Here is an 18,960-nt window from a genome sequence, read left to right as displayed (position 1 = left end):
CACTTCCTGACTGGAAGCCTACCTTCATTAGCGTAAACTGTACATCATAACCATCTAGTCTTACAATAACCCAAGGGGCCCTTCCTCCCTGAACTGTGGCAGTGTGACAGTCTCAGTATTTGAACCTGGAGACAGATGATAAGAATTTATGACTTCTTACTTTAAAATGCACAAGGTAAAACTCGATATGGTATGGTTTTAAAGAAAGCCATCTGTGCTGATAACAGAGAAGACACAGGGATTCTGTTTTACCTATCCCTCTTTGGCGTCCCTTTCTTCCTAAGTGGTAAGACTCTCAAGCACTGGGGAAGTCTGAGCAAGGATGGAGACTGAGAGAAACAGATAAGCCTATAAAGCCGCTTAATCCCAGTTCAAGATTTAGTACATCTAGAAGTAAACGAATTATCACTTAACTTGGATGAGAACTTTGGGTCCTTATTCAGAGCTTATCTACTTTTATAATCCTCCTCATCATCACATTTGCTATCTTTTATGGAAAACTCTTCATATTGCTGGGCCCTGTACTAAGCACTTTATATCTTCTCGGATATTCCCCCAAACACTGCAAGGTAGATTGTCTCCATTTGTCCAGGAAAAAACCCTAAAACTCAGTAGAGCTTAGGAAGTTGCCAGGCTCACACAGCCTATGGCCGGGCTGAGATTTGAACTCTGCATTACTTGATTTTAAACTCCCCTCAATCCACTCAGTCTCCTTTAGACTTTGTTGCCTAATGACAATAGAATGACTAGACATTTAAGGACAATGCTCCTACTTCTGTGCTTTCATAGACATTCCGTGTTCAACTTCCATTATAATAATAATAATAATACAATTTTCACAACAGTAACAATAACCAATTTTGCTGAACATTTATTATAGGTCTCACACATAGTACTCTCATTTGGTCTTTAATATAACCCTTCTATTTTTATTTTGAAGTGAGGTGTAGAGAGGTTGCATGGATGGCATGTGACCACACCTAGGTAGTGGAGCCCACTTTCATTACGTTGCCTTTCATGATAGCACTTAACCACATACATCTTATTTAGATATATGTTAAATTGTCTTCTTTTTTTAAAATTTTTTATTGTTATGTTAATCACCATACATTACATCATTAGTTTTTGATGTAGTGTTCCATGAAGGGCAAAAATGAACTATTGGGACTTCATCAAGATAAAAAGCTTTTGCACAGTAAAAGAAACAGTCAACAAAACCAAAAGACAGCCGACAGAATGGGAGAAGATATTTGCAAATGACATATCAGATAAAGGGCTAGTATCCAAAATCTATAAAGAACTTCTTAAACTCAACACCCAAAGAACAAATAATCCAATCAAGAAATGGGCAGAAGACATGAACAGACATTTTGCCAAAGAAGACATCCAGTTGGCCAACAGACACATGAAAAAGTGCTCAACATCACCCGGCATCAGGGAAATCTAAATCAAAACCTCAGTGAGATACCACCTCACACCAGTCAGAATGGCTAAAATTAACAAGTCAGGAAACGACAGATGTTGGCGGGGATGCGGAGAAAGGGGAACCCTCCTACACTGTTGGTGGGAATGCAAGCTGGTGCAACCACTCTGGAAAACAGTATGGAGGTTCCTCAGAAAGTTGAAAGTAGAGCTACCATACGACCCAGCAATTGCACTACTGGGTATTTACCCCAAAGATACAAATGTAGGGATCCGAAGGGGTACATGCACCCCGATGTTTATAGCAGCAATGTCCACAATAGCCAAACTGTGGAAAGAGCCAAGATGCCCATCGACAGATGAATGGATAAAGAAGATGTGGTATATATATACAATGGAATATTATGCAGCCATCAAAAGGAATGAGATCTTGCCATTTGCAACGACGTAGATGGAACTGGAGGGTGTTATGCTGAGCAAAATAAGTCAATCAGAGAAAGACATATATCATATGACCTCACTGATATGAAGAATTCTTAACCTCAGGAAACAAACTGAGGGTTGCTGGAGTGGTGGGGGGGGGTGGGATGGGGTGGCTGGGTGATGGACATTGGGGAGGATATGTACTATGGTGAGCGCTGTGAATTGTGCAAGACTGTTGAATCTCAGATCTGTACCTCTGAAACAAATAATAAAATATATGTTAAATGTGTTAGCCTGTTAAATTGTCTTCTTGATTACACAGTGAGACACACAGCCCAGCAGTTTCCTCACTGATTAGGACTGCGTCTGGCACAGATACGATAGATGTTTGTGAGCAATGATCAATTTTAGTTAGTTGAGCCAGTCATTAGCTTGTTCACATAATGGTCAAACCATGAGAATGTATGCAGGCCATATGACAAATGAGTGCTTCATACAGTTTTCTAGTTACACTAAAACCTTGTTATTTAGCAATTAGATCTTTAGTTCTGGCCCATGGTGACTGTAGTGTTTCAAGAAACACTTAATACTGCAAATGGAGATAGCAAATCAGAAATACATCATAATTTTATGACACGTGAAAGACCATTGTCTATTCGAAACTGGGCAACCCTAAAGTCTCAGACTGTGGAAAGAAGGCCAACATTTTCTGTATGTTTCCTCACTTCACTTCTGAGTGGTTCGGGTATTGCTATCTACGTGCTATAAACGAGTACTAGAGGAATGAGAAATCAGAGTTGCCTGATGGCATCTCTTCTGACTAAATTTAATTCTGGTTCATTCACAATAATAATCTATTTTGTAACTCTGGGAGCTGGAAGGGAATTTAGGAACCCCTTAGGAAAAACTCTTATTTAACTGATTATGCAAAATAAAGTGTAGAGACATTACGTTTACACAGAAAATTAGACCTAGAATAGAGATCAGTTTTGGAGGCCCACTGCTCTGCCTCTTGCCCACAGCAAAATAAAACTATCTTTTTTTTATGTAGAATTCATAATTTCACTGTATATCTTCATGCATATTTTTTAGTACTCCTTACCAAATCCACAAAGTACACACATACTACCTCCATGTCCTCATGCCAGGCCACCAGGCCAGGCCACCATTGGCTCCATACTGGAGTACTGCTGGCTACCCTGCTTCCAATCTTGCCAAACTGTTTTTTCAAACATAATTTAGATTATGTTGGTCCTCTGCCTTGGAACCTTGTCACCTCTGGGTAAAAGCCATTTCTTTTCAAGAGTGTATGGGACCCCAAACATCTCACTGCCTGTGCCTTCCTGACCTCATCATCTATTCCTTTGGCCCATGTCCATCCATATGTGCTGCCCCCTTCCAGTTCCAAATATACATCTGGATGCTTCTGTTTAGTATAGGTATTTGGCTCTTGCTGATCCCTCTGATTGGAATACTCATCCAAGCATGCCCCATATACTGCTTGCTAGTTTACACATCTCGTTCAAGTCTTTGCTTAAACTTTATCACCTCAAGGAAGCCTATCATGAACATTTTTATTTTAATACTGTAACCCAGCTCTCTGTTTCTATCTCCTACTGCCCTGTTATCTCAGTCCCAATTGTTCTTCCCTATTTTAAATTTTTTCCATACCACTATCTTACCAGTTAATTAGTTAATTAATCAGTTAATTAATTTAATAGTCACATTATCTCCTCAGGATTTCCCTTTTCTATATTCCCCACTGCTGTATCCTAAGCATCTAAAATAGTACTTAACATATAGTAGGTGCTCCATATATATTATTTAGATGGTTTTGATAAAACATATAATTATATATGTTTTAATGGCCATAGATATAAAGTAACAAATTTGGTAATCAATATAATGATATGAACAGATAAATTTATCATATAAAACAAATCCACTATTTTTTAACTAAATGGTATTTCTAGTCATAGACAATATAGTTCTTGAACTTCCCAAATGTAACAACAGTAAATATTAGCAGACATGAACACATTTACCCAGCTTTTAATGTTTTTCTCAATTGTTGAGAGATTTTCATGTTATTCTTCAGTTACTGGATTCTAATTTGTTTCATTGTGGTTGGACTACACACTGTGTACAATTTCAGTTCTTTAAAAAATGTTAAAGTTTGTTTTATGACCCAGGATACAGTCTATTTGGGATATGTTCTGTGGGTGCTTGAAAGTATGTGCACTTGGCTGTTCTAGGGTACAGTGTTCCATAAGTGTTGATAAATCCTGTGGGTTGTGGTTGTGTTGAGATCTTCTGTATTCTTATTCATTTCTGCCTAGTTCTGTCAGTTGTTTGGAGAAGACTACTGATGTCTCCAACTATAATTGTGGATTTTTCTGTTTCTCCTTCCACTTCTATCAGGTTTCGCTTCACAGGTATTACAGCTCTGATATTTGGTTCAGATGCATTTAGGATTTTATGTATTCTGTGTATTCTTGGTGGATAAACCCTTGTATCATTATGTAATGTCTTTTTTCTGGTAGTTTTCTTTACTCTGAAGTCTACTTTATCTGATATTAATCTAACTATTCCTGCTTTTTAAAAGTTAATGTTTACATGATATATCATTTTCTCTTGTTTTTCTTTCAGCTTTTCTATGGCATTACATTTGGTGTTGGTTTCCTATGAACAGCACCTAGTTAGGTTATGTTTTTAATCCACTTTACCAAATTCTCTCTTTTAATTGGTGTATTTAGGCCATTTACATTTAATGCTAGGTTTTAAATCTGCCATTTTCTGTTTTGTTTTCTGTTCTGTTTTTCATTTCTTTATTTTGTTTTTCATGACTTCTTGTGGAAAAATCGAACAGAACATTTTTTAGAATTCTATTTTGACTTATCGATAGTGTTTCAGATATTACATTGTATATACATATCTTCTCATGGTCTGTTGTTATCAACTTTTTATCAATTTAAGTGAAATGTAGAAACCTCACCTTTCTTTACCTTCCCCTACTTATAGTCACTTAAAATATTTCTTCTTTATACATTGAAAACCACATCAAATATCATAAATTTGCTTCAACCACCAAACATTAAGAATTTAGAAAACTCAAGATGAGAAGGAAACACATTTTTTTCTTTTTCTGTTCTTCTCTTTTCCTGTTTATTATCCTAAGATTTTGTTGATGTTATTAATCGTTTTCCTTTTGTTTAGAGAACTTCCGTTAGCCATTCCTTTAAGGTAAGTCTGCTACTGATAAATTCTTTTATCTTTGCTTCATATGAAACTGTCTTGGTCTCCCCTTCATTTTTAAAGGATATTTTCACTGGATATAGATTTCAGGGTCAACAGCACTTAAAAAATACTGTGATACTTCCTTCTGGCCTGCATGGTTTCAGATGAGAAATGTAATATGTGCAAAAGTAAGGAGTCATTTCTCTTCCACTGCTTTCAGGATTTCTGTGTTGTCTTTTGTATTCAGAAGTTTGACTATGATGGCCTTAGTGTGGATTTCTTTGATTTATCTTGTTTGGGATTCACTTAGATTATTTAAGTTGTTGGTTTATGTCTTTTGCTGAATTTAAGATATCGCCAGTCATTATTTCTTTGAATATCTTTTCAGTTCCTCTTTTACTTGACTTCTTCCTGGACTCTGATGACATAAACATAAGATCTTTTGTTCTACTCCCACAGGTCTTGAGGTTTTATTCTTTTGGGATGATCTATTTTGTCTTTGTTGTTTGGATTAGGTACTTTCTGTTGTTTTGTCTTTAAGTTCCCTGATTCTTTCCTCTACCCTCTACATTCTCTTCTGAGGTCACCTGCTAAAGGTTTTTTAAAAATCTTGATTATTGCATTTTTTCATTTTAAAATTTTTCATTTAGTTCTTTTTATATCTTTCTTTTTGGGGGTGAAACTATTTCTTTGCAAAATTTTTTTTTAATTAGTTTGAATCATGTTTGTATTGCTCAATGAAACATTTTATTTTAGCTGTTTTAAAATCTTCCTAAAATAATACTAACATCTGTACCATCTTGAGGTTGCATCTGTTCATTCATGTTAGAATTTTCCTGATTCCTGATGTGGAGTGATATTTGATTACAAACTGGACATTTGGGGCATTATGTTATGAGACCCAAAGTTTTATTTCAAAGTTCTGTCTTAGCAGGCCTCCTCTGAAATCACTCTGGTAAGGGGAGGGTAGATAACACCTTTTATTGCCGGGTGCGGTAGAAGCACAAATTCCCTACTCAGCCTGTATTTACACCTGCAGTGGGATCTCCTTGTTACTGCTGGGTGGAAGTGGGTCTTCTGGCTTCTCAGGAGGGCTCTGCTGATACCAACTGGCAAGGAGAGTTAGAGGTGTCTCCTTGCCACTACCCATGTGTCTTCCACTGACACCATGGGGTGAAGGTGGCTTTGTTACAGCTAGCAGTGGTGAAAGTTGGAGTCCTTATTTGACCTCTTCTGACAGCACCCTAGCATGAGGGGGGAGGACCTTTCTTATTGCAAGGGGGGAGTGGGAAGTCCAGGATCCCCATGTAGCCTCCGCTAATACCTTCAATGTGTGGGCTTGTGATTACCCTATAGGGATGGAAATCCTGGTTTTCTATTGGATCTTTGTGACACCACCCCAGCAGGGAGTTTGGAGCATTTTACTGTAGCCTGGAGATGGTGAAGTCTAGACTCCTGCTTGGCCTTGGCTGTTGGGTGGAACATCTGTTTTTTCTGTGGTTTTTGGCTGAAGTAGAGTGCTTATTTGTCTTAAAGTTTTCTCCCTTACTAGGCTGCCCCTCTCTTGATCCTTTATCTCAGAGCATCCAGATTTTCTTGGAGCTTCTTTGTACCTGTTTGCATTTCGAGGGTGTTATCTTCTCCAGCACCTTGTCCTGAATATATGAAACAAAAAGAAAACCTAGGAAACTCAGTGCTGTGTTGTTCTTAAGGTCCTGATGTTTCTAGCTGGTTGGCCTTTTTCTCTCCACCTTTTAGAATCTTTTTATGTTTGTTTTGTATATAATGTCCAGGATTATTAGCTGTACTTGCCAGAAGTAATAGAGAAAAGTACCTCTATTCCATCTTTCTTTTTTTTTTATTTTTTTTAAAGATTTTTTATTTATTTATTTGAGACAGAGAGAATGAGAGACAGAGAGCACATGAGAGGGGGGAGGGTCAGAGGGAGAAGCAGGCTCCCTGCCAAGCAGGGAGCCCAATGCGGGACTCGATCCCGGGACTCCAGGATCATGACCTGAGCCAAAGGCAGTCGCTTAACCAACTGAGCCACCCAGGCGCCCTATTCCATCTTTCTTGATGCAGATTTGAGAATTTCCATTCAAGTGTCTCACATACTATACTAACAGAATATTTTAAAAGAGACACAAAATAATTAGAGTGTAAATTACTAACTTTTCAGATATTACAAATGGTTTTCTGGAATAGATCTGTACATCATGGAAGAAGAACATTAAGTGAATTTAATTCTCAGGGAGACAAGAAAATCCCAGAATAAATGGCAATATTTAAATAATGAATTACGATCAGCTTGTACATTTAATGAGTATTATTGATGAAAGTACATAATGATGATCATAAATGCCAACCAAAAAATTTCCCTTTAGATTAATAAGTCTTACTGCACACTGAATTCAAGGTAAATGATAAGAGAAACTTTGTTTTTTAATTAATTTTAAAACATTTAAAGGTTATATTTTATGGTACTATAATAAGTACAAAATGAAGGTTTGTATTGTTAGGGTGTTTTCAGTTTTACTGTAACAGTGAGGATACTAGAATAATATTGTGGAATATCAGTAGATAATATTGTTGTTGATGATGTCATTGTTTAAAAAAATTCCAAAAATCCTTTTATTTTCTTGTTTTTCAAATCCATATTGGTATTCCAAGATTACCTTTTCTGGCGTGTAGGTAAAGGTAGGTAGCATTTGGTGTATACAGTACTGATAATGATTGATTTTTGTTTTCCATTCCAAATGTTGGTTTTTCAATGCAATTTATTTTTGATATATTTTTTAAACAATGAAAAAATATCTAAGACATGGATAACATTCAATTAATTTTTGCTCATTTTCATTTAACACAAGAGTAAATAACAGGTTTTAAATTAGCCTATTTAATTACGACTGGCATGAAGAACTTAGTTCTGACACATTAGACTGTAAGTGAGGCATGTTCAGAGCATTCAGACTGTAGAATTTCCCATTTTAGGCTCTAGAGTCAGAATGGCCCCATTTTAAGTCCGACTCTATTACCTGCTAGTTCGTGTGAACTCAGGAAGTCACTCAAACCCTCTAGCCTTAACTTCCTCTTTAGCAAGTTGGGCTAATAATGTGTGATTGATAAAACTGGATGTCATTGTCTCCAAAAATCTCCTGAAGAGTAAATGGAGAGCGAGTTCTGGGGCACAAGGGTGTTGGGTTCCATGTGGTCTTAGGGTCCAGATATGTTGTATTGCTTCCCTTGTTTGATCATGCGGTCTTTCTTCTGATTTTACAAAGAGAGTAAATTCCCCTTTCTCTCTCAGCAAGTCATGTTTATGATTTGTTTTTAGTCATGAAACAGTCTGAATTGTGTTGATCAATTATGTTAGTGAAAATCTCCCTCTAGTCAGCCATTTTGAAGCCTAGGGTTGAAAACTGGTCAATTTACAAGGATGGGAGAAATAAGCAAACATCTGGGAAGCATGAAAAAAGCAAAACCACAGTTTCCCTGAAAAGGTGACCCCCCCCCGCAAAAAAAGTACTATCATAGCAGAAAAAAAAATAGGCAATTTGAGGAGCATGTTTCGAGGACACACTGTTGCATATCAGTAAATAGAGTGTGTATGGGAAAGAGAGGTGCATGTCTTCCTCCCCAAGTTCAGTCATGTGGAGGGATAATTGGTAAGTTATTTCATCCCCTTTCCTTTCTTGTTGCTCTTTCTTCTCTCTCTTTCTCAGAATCTCTTTGTGCTTTAGTCTTGAGTTCCAAGTTCTTTAACTTGGGTTGGGTAGTATCTTCAACAGGGCTTTTACACAATAAATTGGAATTAAAAAGCTGTTTCCACAGCTACCTTTGATCAAATAATTTTTCATATTGTATTTGATGAAAATACATCCTAAGTGTGATTTATTTTCTATCTCTATGGACCTGGAACATTTTTGCTTCAGCAAAGTTTGTCCTCTCTTCATGATGAGACCTGAACACCAACCTGCCCCAAATCACCTGTTCTAGCTAGTCTCCCTAGAGCCTCGAGTCACAAGATGTACCATTCCTTTGAATTGGTGTCTGGAGAATTCTTAACAAAGAACTTTATCTGAAATGAAAAACTTGCGTAAAATACTTTTATTGCCATGATAATGCTTGAAAATTGCATATGGTGAAGAACGATGGAGATAAAAGACCATTTCTCCTCTGTAATCACTACATAGGAGGAAAAATATAGGAGAAGAGAAGGGACCATGTGCGAGATCTGTGTTAGGAATCTGTAGGTGATAAATCTATAATGATGATAAATCTATAGTATCTATAATGATGATAAATCTAAGATGATAAATCTATAATCGTCATCAGTAATTCTGAGAATACTAAGGATAGTGTGTGGCCTATAATTACTTAGGACAATTTACCTTCATATTTTGGTTCAGATGTATGTATTCCAGGTCTCCAGGACAGGTAGATCTTCAGCCAGTAGTTCTGAAAGAATACACTGAATATCAGGGACTTGGAACTTAGGAATTTGGATTTTAAATAAATATCTAGATGATTATAATATGCAACGAAGTTTTTAAATAACTTGCCTAAACTGCCTAAAAATGTTCCAGGGTGATTATGACCAAGTTTGACTCCAGATTGTAAACATCTCTAATCCAGAACTTTTTAAATTCAGCTTTTTCAAATTTGTTTTTTATTCTAAGATTTATACCACTTGTGTCTGGAACCATGTGAAAGAGAAATAATGATTGAGGGAAAGCAGGGTGGTGTTGTGTTTTAAATTATTGTGTATCCTCAATTATGGCCAATTTTACCATTCTGTGTCTTTTATTTCTTTTCATGGACACTCAGGACTAAAAAGTACAATAAAGGGGCCCTTGAGTGTCTCAGTTAGTTAAGTGTCTGCCTTTGGCTCAGGTCATGATCCCAGGGTCCTGGGGTCCAGCCCCAAGTTGAGCCCCTCAGTGGGCTGTGCACTGAGCAGGGAGTCTGCTTTAGGATTCTCTCTCCCTCCCTCCCTCTCTCCCTCTGCATCTGGTTCTGACTCCTATAAAGGAGAGGAACTGAGAGAAATGGCATGAGCTGTGAAAACTATTGGAATGTTATGTAGACAGTTCTCTCCATTCGATAGTCTACATGCTATTAGAGGTTAAAGTCTGATCCACCATAAGGATATGGATATACAATTGGACTATATTTTGCTTTTAATGAGATTTGCTTTGGTGATATGTTCTTGGTTTTTAATTGATATAACGGTAAGAAATATTAATGAGTTTATTTTGAATTTTACTTAAAAACACTCTTGATAATAAGCCTCCCCCAGGTGTTCTGTATTATACTTCTGTTCCTGTATATTTCTTCAATGTGTTTTCTTATCCTTTGAGACCTAACTAAAATACCTTTTTTGCTAAGAAAGTCTGTATTTCCCACAGTCACAATTAGTCTTTTCTTCTTTTGTGCATTTGATTATTTTTTATTATAACAATTATCATATATTGTTTTGGTTGTCCATAGTTTCACAAATTTCACTCCAAAAGCTAGTGATTTAAAACAATAATTTATTAGCATTTTCCATGTTTCCATAGTTTGACTGGGATCAGTTGGACAATTCTTGCTTGGAGTCTCTCAGATGGTTGCAGTCAGATGGCAGCTGGGGCTCAACTAAGCTTGATAGATAACAAGGCTTTTTCATTCACACATGTCTGATGCCTAGGCTGAGATGACAGGAACAGATGAGGATGGCTGGGCACTTCGGAGTCTCCTTGTATTTGCTCCATGAGGCTTGCGTGGACTTCCTCACAGCAGGACATCTCAGGATAACTGCATTTCTTACGTGGGGATTCGCTTCCTCCAGAGCTGAAGCTGCCAGATTCCTTATGACCTAGCCCTGGGAGTCCTAGAACTGACTTCTGCCATATTCTATAGGCCAGGGAAGTCACTGAGGCCAGCCCAGATTCAAAGAGAAGGGAATCGGACTCCATCTCCATGTGAGGAGCAGTATGCATGTACATGAGGGCAAGCATTGATAGTGGTCATCTTTGGAAATGACCTACCATGTGTAGAACAGAACAGAATTTTGGTGCTGAAAGTATTTGAAAAATCATCTGATTTGACTTTCTCATTTTGATGAAGACAAAAACAAACAATCAAAAACTTAGAAAGATGAAATGACTTGCCCCAAATTAAACATATATATATATTTGCCTCTCTTCCCTTCATGAACTCAACCCCCCAAACTGTGGTAGGATTGCTCACAGCATGTGCTATGGTTTGTTCACAGCCTAGCAAAGGACCATGCATAAATTACACATACAAGCACTTTCTAATGTACCTAGGGTATGTTATAGAACATAAGTTTAGCTGCCCTGTATTTCACTTTGAGGAGCAAAGGAAAAGTTCAAGCTTCCTGTTTTGGCTGCATTTTGCCCTGGACCGCATGTGCATTTTGACCTGATTTAGCTGTTTTCTGTGTTGTGAAATCAACCCAGGTAGAGTTTTTTAAAAATAATCCTCATAGCTACACTTCTCAGAATATACCTTGTTGTATAGATTTGACTTTGGAACCATGAAAATGACCTACAGACATAAAGCAAAATTAAATCAAAATGAAAATGAAAAGCTTTCCGAAGCATGGAAAGCAAAACAAAATAAATAAACTTCATTCTGCATTGAGTTGGTGACTTAACCAAATGGGAGTTATTTCAGATTACTTTAAAGCACAGTAATTTGACTGTACATTTTTACTTGGATATATCCTAAGAACGAAATAACTTCAAAGCAAGACAAAAAAATTAAAACTGTTTTCCGTAATTATCATTGGTAATAATTTTGTATTGTTATCCTAATACTATTTTGCATATGTAGTAGGATAAAACTGTAATTATGTTAATATCATTAGGAATCAAGATCTTCATAATAAAAAATTTGAGATTAACCAAATTTTCTGTATTAATAAATTTGAGTTTGGGATTATTAGTATAAACTCAAGATATATACTCTTGTGTATTTCTTAGCTCTGTCCGGTAAAAAACCCGAGAAACAATAACCAATGATTCTTCAGTTGCAGTAAGCGCCGTTAATGCACAGATTCTGATCTCTAAAAGCCATTTCCTCCTAAATCAAGCTGAGGTTCCTTAGGTTGATTTCAGGACTGGGACAGGGAATGTACAAGATAAGCCTGGAATATTTTGTGATGACAGAAAGCAAGAAAAGCTACCAAAGAGTATAGAGGTCATGGTCATGTCAGAAGGAATCAGGAGCCAGCAAGAAGTGTATCCAAATAGCAAAATTTGGGACAAATTGAGAATCAGTGAGAATAATGACTGAATGATCAAGAAGAATAAGATTTGGTGAATTAAAACCAAATATCATTTTTAAAATCACATGAATCCACAATTATACTTTAAAAAAGCCTCTTGGACACCTTTGCTACCTGAGTGCGGAATGATTTAGCATTCTGAAAACTGAACTTACATTTTCTGCATAAATTTTATATTGAATGCTATAAAATAGAAGATGAGAAAATTTGTTTTTTTTTTTTTTTTAATGATCTCCATTAATAAAAGAAGGGATGTTAAAGTTAGCGTATCGTTTTGGAAACTGCAAAACAAAATATTCAGCAAAAGCAACAATGATCAGTGGCTGATAGTGACATCAAAAGTGTTGAAGTCAGACATTACGCTCCATCTGGTAAAAGGACACAGAACACTGAGGAAGTAGTTCTGCCAAGAAATGAACCTGCTGTCAGGTCAGCCCTGCTGCAGACTTAGCAACAGTTAACAAGAAATGCAGGAGACAGGAACATGATAAATGGCATCACAGAGTAACAATCTACAAAATCCAGACTGTAAGAAATTCGACAGGACTGCTCAAACTTGAACATGCATATAAATTGCCCAAAGATCTTGTTAAAATGCAGATTCTGACTACACTGTGGGGTGGGATCGAGATTCTTTATTTATAATAAACTCTCAAGAGTTGTCAGTGCTGCTGGTCCATGGACTGTACTTTGAGTAGCAAGGTTCAAGGTAAACTTAATTTCTTAAGGGGGGCAAGAAGGAAAAAAGAGAAATGACCTATAAATTAAAAGTGACTCCAGAGACATAATCATCAAATACAGTGTCTACACCTGTGTCTAGGTCCACTGAGCCAATCAGTGTGAAAAATTATGAGAAAATGATAACCTGGTATTTATAATATTAAGAAATTATCGTTCATTTTTTAAGGTGTAATAAGAGTACTGTTCGGTTATGTTTTCTTTAAAAACATATCCTTCTGAGATACACACATAATTTATGGCAGGATTGATGTGATATTTGGAACTGGGTTCAAAATCAATCTGTGTATTATTTTTCTTGGGGGCACATAGTGGAGAAGGGCTGGGAATCATGAGTTCATTTTATTTACTTTGTTATGTTTGAATTTTTCCATAAGAAAATGTTTAAACTGTCTCTGAAAAATTATTAAGCATATTTTGGAAGTATTCCAATTGTTTTTTTAATAACTCCGTAAATTCTTCACCATTTTTTTTTACATACATGTGAGTGGATCACTTTTCTTTGCAAGTCTGTAGCTTTCATTACCTTTTCAAGGATGATTGAATAGACAAGAATATTACTAATGGTATCTAAATTCAAGAAATGATCTCCTTTGAAAACCAACAAATTGGAGAAAGCCATTAAGATAATCATTGTATTAAAATATATTTCTTGCTCTTCAGTGAACATTTTAAACATTTCCTAGTGGGTAATGTAGTGTATTTTAATAGAAGAGCACCCTCTGCTGTCTTGACAAGAAATAGCACCACATCGAAGAGAAATATTGTGTCCTTGATTTTTCCAGTTACCAGTTATGGCAATTTGAACATATAATAATAATAATAATAATAATAGCAGCAACAACAATAATTAGACCAAGGTAACAATTGAAAAAATACAAATTAGCAATCATGAATAAAAAGGGGCTATTATTATTGATCCTAATAGATATCAAGAGCATAAGGGATGACTATGAACAACTTTATGTCACTAAGTTTGCCAAGTTAAATTCCTTGAAAAATAAAAGTTAACAAAAATGATACAAAATCAAATAGAAAATTCTGAAGAGCGCTTTACCTACCAAAGAAAGTGAATTTCTTATTAACACTTGCCACAAAGACAACTCCAGGTTCAGTTGGTTTCACTTGTGAATTCTATTAAACGTGAAGGAAGAAATAAAATAAATCGTACACAAACTCACCCAGAAAAGAAGAATAAGGAATACTTCCCAATTTATTGATAAAGCCAGGATGACCCTAATGTCAAAATCTGAAAATTTTACAAGAAAATATTGCTCATAAATATGTTTGTAAAAATTCATAGTGGAAACTACCAAGTGTTTCCAACAACCTGTGACATATCATGACCAAGTCATGTTTATCCCAGAAATAAAGAATAATAAAAAATAATAAATAATCCACTGTATTAACAAGTGGACACTTAAAAATCACTGAAATCCACTATATTAACAAAAGAGAGAAGAAAAACTATATACTCATCTTAATAGATTTTTAAAAAATCATTTAAAAATTCATTACTCTTTCATGGTAAAAACTCCAGCAAACTTAGAATAAAGAGAGCCATCTTGCATGGAAATCAGTAAAAATCCTGTAGCTGACATCAGCGTTAATGGTGAAGCATGGACAGTTTTACTACTCACATTGAGAAGAAGTCAAGGGTATCTCTTCTTATTATTTTCATGCAACATTTTTCTAGTCATTGTAATATATCAAGGAAAAGAAAAAAAAAAGCAAGAATATTGGAAAGAAGTAAACCTTTCCCTGTAACAGAGAATATTTTTTTTTTTTTACATAAAAAGTACATGTTTAGAGTATAATGCTAAGGGAAATAAGTCAGTCAGAGGAAGACAAATACCATAAGATCTCAGTCATATGTAGACTTTAAGAAACAAAACAAACGAACAGAGGGAAAAATAAGAGAGAGAGAGAAACCAAGAAAGAGACTCAACTCTAGAGAACATACTGATGGTCACCAGAGGGGAGGTGGGGGGAGGATGGGGGAAACAGGTGATGGGGATGAAGGAGTGCACCTGTTGTGACGAGCACGGGGTGATGTGTGGAAGATTTGAATCACTATATTGTACACCTGACGCTAATATTACACTGTATGTTAACCCACTGGAATTCAAATAAAAACTTTAAAAAATACTGACATTGTTAAAAATTTAGTAGAAGTAAATAGGATGAATCTTAAATCACTCACCTTAATGTGAACTAAGAGCTAATGCATGTAGTATTTCCCTGTAGTGGGCCCTATTCTAATTGTTTTATGTATACTCATCCCAGCGAATCTATGAGGTAGACACTCTTATCGTTTCTATTTTGTGGATGAGGAAACAGAGGCACAGCACAGGGCCTTCCCCTTTCCCTGCCTGGGGGCCAGTGGCTGGTCCAGCAGAAGGACAGCTAGGAGGGTTGGTGGTTTCTCCTGCAGTGTGCTGGGAACAGGTGACTGGCACCAGCTTCCCCTAGACTGCAAGCCAGTTCTTGCATCATTGGATCAAATCCTCCCCTCCCTGGGGGAGGATTGCAAGCCACCCAGGGCATAACCGCTGAGGGTTCTAGGTCCTGTCCTGCTGTGGTTCAGCCCCCAGCCTCCTAACCCTTTATGTTCCTGGTCAGCAGCATCCCACCTTGGTGGCCAGCACTGTTCTTGCACCCTATTTCCGACAAGAGGACAGGGAGGAAACATGGATGTTGCTTCTTGGCAACGAAGGACCCCAGCACTGTCCTTGGGGGCCGGACGGGGTTTTACAATCCTGAGCCTCATAATTCATGAATTGTCCTCATCATCTTTTTTTTTTAAGATTTATTTTATTTATTTTTTTATTTTTGAGAGAGAGACAGTTAATGCACACACACGAGCGTGTGCGAGTTGGGAGAGGGACAGAGGCAGAGAATCAAGCAGATTCCCTGCTGAGCATGGAATCCTACATGGGGCTTGATCTCACAACCGTGAGTTCATGACCAGAGCTGAAAGCGAGAGTAGACTGCTCAACCGGCTGAGCCACCCAGGCGCCCTGGATTATCCTCTTCTACATTCACCCATATCCAGATGCTCCTCCGTACCGTTGTGTGTACACACATACCTCCCTCCTAGCCCTTGGACCTCACACACACACACACACTAGCTGGACTCACACAGTCAGGAGCATGCAGGCACATAGGCGTGCAATGGCAGAGACACACTGTCCCCTTTCTCTCTGCCTCCCAAACACGAGTCACACAGACATAAACATACTCATGACACGTAAATACGCACAATCACGGACTCTCAAGTGATGTTGCAGTGAGAACAGGCCACATTTGTATTTTCACTACTGTGCTTAGAATCCATTTACACTGACTTGGGGCTGGGTGGAGATCAGTCCCACCAATTTGTGCAATTTTTTATATGTAATTTGGTTGCCGGGAAAGCAACTCACTTCTGTTGACTCTAGTTCCTTCCATTGGCCCTTAATAGCTGGGCACAGACTTCCTCAGATTTCAGAATGTGCGTGTGACTTACAAGCTTTCACAAGCCATGGTGCTGTGCAGTTCAATCTCCATCATTCCTCTGATAGCCCTGCATTAGGTAGGGTTCCACAGGGAAACAGAACAATAGGAGATATGTTAAGGAATTGGCTCATGAAAGAGTGGGGATGGCCAATCCGTATAAGGCTGAAATGTGAAAGCTAAGTCAATAAAGTTTTATAAGAAAACAGAATACCTTCATGAAATTGGAGGAGGCAAAAATGATCCAGGTAGAAAAATAAATCCTTTAAGAAAAAAAGGAAAAAAAATGGATAGACTCTTCATCATGAGTGAAAGCTCCGCTCACCAAAAGGCACCAGTAAGAAATGAGGAGACAAGCCACAAATTGTTAGAAAAGATTCGTAAACTTCATTTGAGAAAAGACTTGTCCCTAGGATATCTAAAAATTCTTGCAACTCTCCAATAAAAGTGCAGAGAAATAAAAAAAAGGGGGGGGCTGAAGACTTGAAATGAAAATGTACTGAGGAAGAGATGCAAATGTCGATAAACACAAGACAAAGTGGTCAGCCTCATGATTCCTCAGGAAGACACTAAGGATGACCACAATGAGATCCTATGCACATCTCCAGGAAAAAGGCTGCAATTCAAACAGCTGAAAACAACCAGAATCTGCACAGACACGAGGACACTGGAACTGCCATACTCTGCTGGGGAAAAAGCAAATAGGTACCATGACTTTGGGAAAGGGGGAGATGCCTGTAACACCTTCTTTGACATCTGCTTTGACCAAGGGCTGGAGATGGCAGAGACGGCGTGCACGCCTCCCAGCCTGGGGGGGTCAGCCTGTCCTGATGTGTCCTGCGAGCCTCGGTGGTTTAGGGAGCAGTGCCCCTCCTCTCTCTGAGCCTCAGCTCCCGCATATGTGCTTGGGGCTCTCTGCTCTCATGAACAGAGCATGTGGGGTTTCCTCACATGGCCCCTGAAAATCTCCAGAAGAGTGTAGCTTATCCACCATGGTTTGACGCTTTACTTACGGGAATGACTTGCAGAGTCCACAGAGTTCACTGTGCATCCCCATGGGTTGGCCAATAATGGCCTCATGCCAGGGTCCCTCCTTCTCCCATTCATTTGTTCATTCATTCATTCATCCCATAAACAGGAGCATGTACATCCCTGAAGGAAGGTCTGTGCTTGCATCTTTCCTGATAACAGTTTTCCTTTAGAGGACTTGAAATCCAGAAGCTGTCATTCTACCCTTTTATCATTACAGGTGTCAACTTATTTTTTATACCAAATCCCACAAGTAAGGCTGAAAGTACCAGTTCTGAAACCTTGCTGAGAAAACCCATCCAGGTGCTGCCCCAATGTGGCTACCTGACCTCGTACAACCTCTGCCCGCCCCACCCCCCCAGCCCCAGTGGTAATGTTTGATTTCCTTTTCTGAGAAAGGCCACATGTGTGGCCAAGCCCCAGGCGATGTTGTATTCAGCTGGGATGGCAGGGGGCTGGTGACAGGTGGCAGGTGCCACTTCCTCTTCTGGCTACCCTTGCACCGAGTTCTGGGAGAAGACTGAGGACTCGCCTTCTTGGTCTTTCCATTTTGAGCTCTTCCTAGTTTTCAGTTCATTGTTTAAAACCATGTTGAGGAAAAGAAAAATAGCCTCCCTGTAATAAGCTCTTGGAGTTCTGTTATCGGTCTTTGATTTTCAGAGCCTTGAGACATTCAGTACCGACCTTTCCTATGTAAGCCCATCCTTCTGCTTCGTTTGCGTTTCCTTGTCAATTTCTAGTTTGGAAACATTTCATTTATTAGATTCATTTTCACATTTTCTTCTTTTGTTTGAGTTCTTCGGTGGTAAATGATGCGGATTGTCCTTGTTGAATAACATTGGCTCTACCCTACAGATTGTTACGGTTAGTATTTTCATTGTTTGTACTTCCCGCAGTTTGCAGAATTTTATTTGGTGGCTTGTTGGATCTAAAGATTATTTAGATCTCAGAATTTCCCAGGCAGTTGTTGGTTTTACTTTAAATGTTGTTACTTCTTTCTATTTTTTTTTTATAAAGGAGATTGCTGAAAATGATCCCTACTGCAGTATTTAATCTTTCAAAGTAGCTTGAGGATCTCTTTGTAGTTCAAAATGGTAAATTCTGAGGAAAATGCCGTGGTTGTCTGATGTTAAAAATTTGTTCAACCTTTTTAATTGCAGTACTCTGCTAGTCTACGTCCATGAGAGTTAAAACACTCTAATGGATTATCTGCTGGTCAGCAGAACATTACATGTGACTTACTCAGGATGGCTTTGTCCTTCATTTGAATGCCTGCCCATTGATTGTTTCCACAAACATGCACAGAGCGTGGAGGACCATGG

The sequence above is a fragment of the Mirounga angustirostris genome, unplaced genomic scaffold (assembly GCF_029215605.1).
Source record: "Mirounga angustirostris isolate CCGP_5_RB_7025 unplaced genomic scaffold, mMirAng1.0.hap1 SCAF_6, whole genome shotgun sequence".
In the NCBI taxonomy this organism is placed as follows: domain Eukaryota; kingdom Metazoa; phylum Chordata; class Mammalia; order Carnivora; family Phocidae; genus Mirounga; species Mirounga angustirostris.
The sequence above is the reverse complement of the archived record's forward strand: the minus strand, read 5'-3'. Positions refer to the sequence as shown.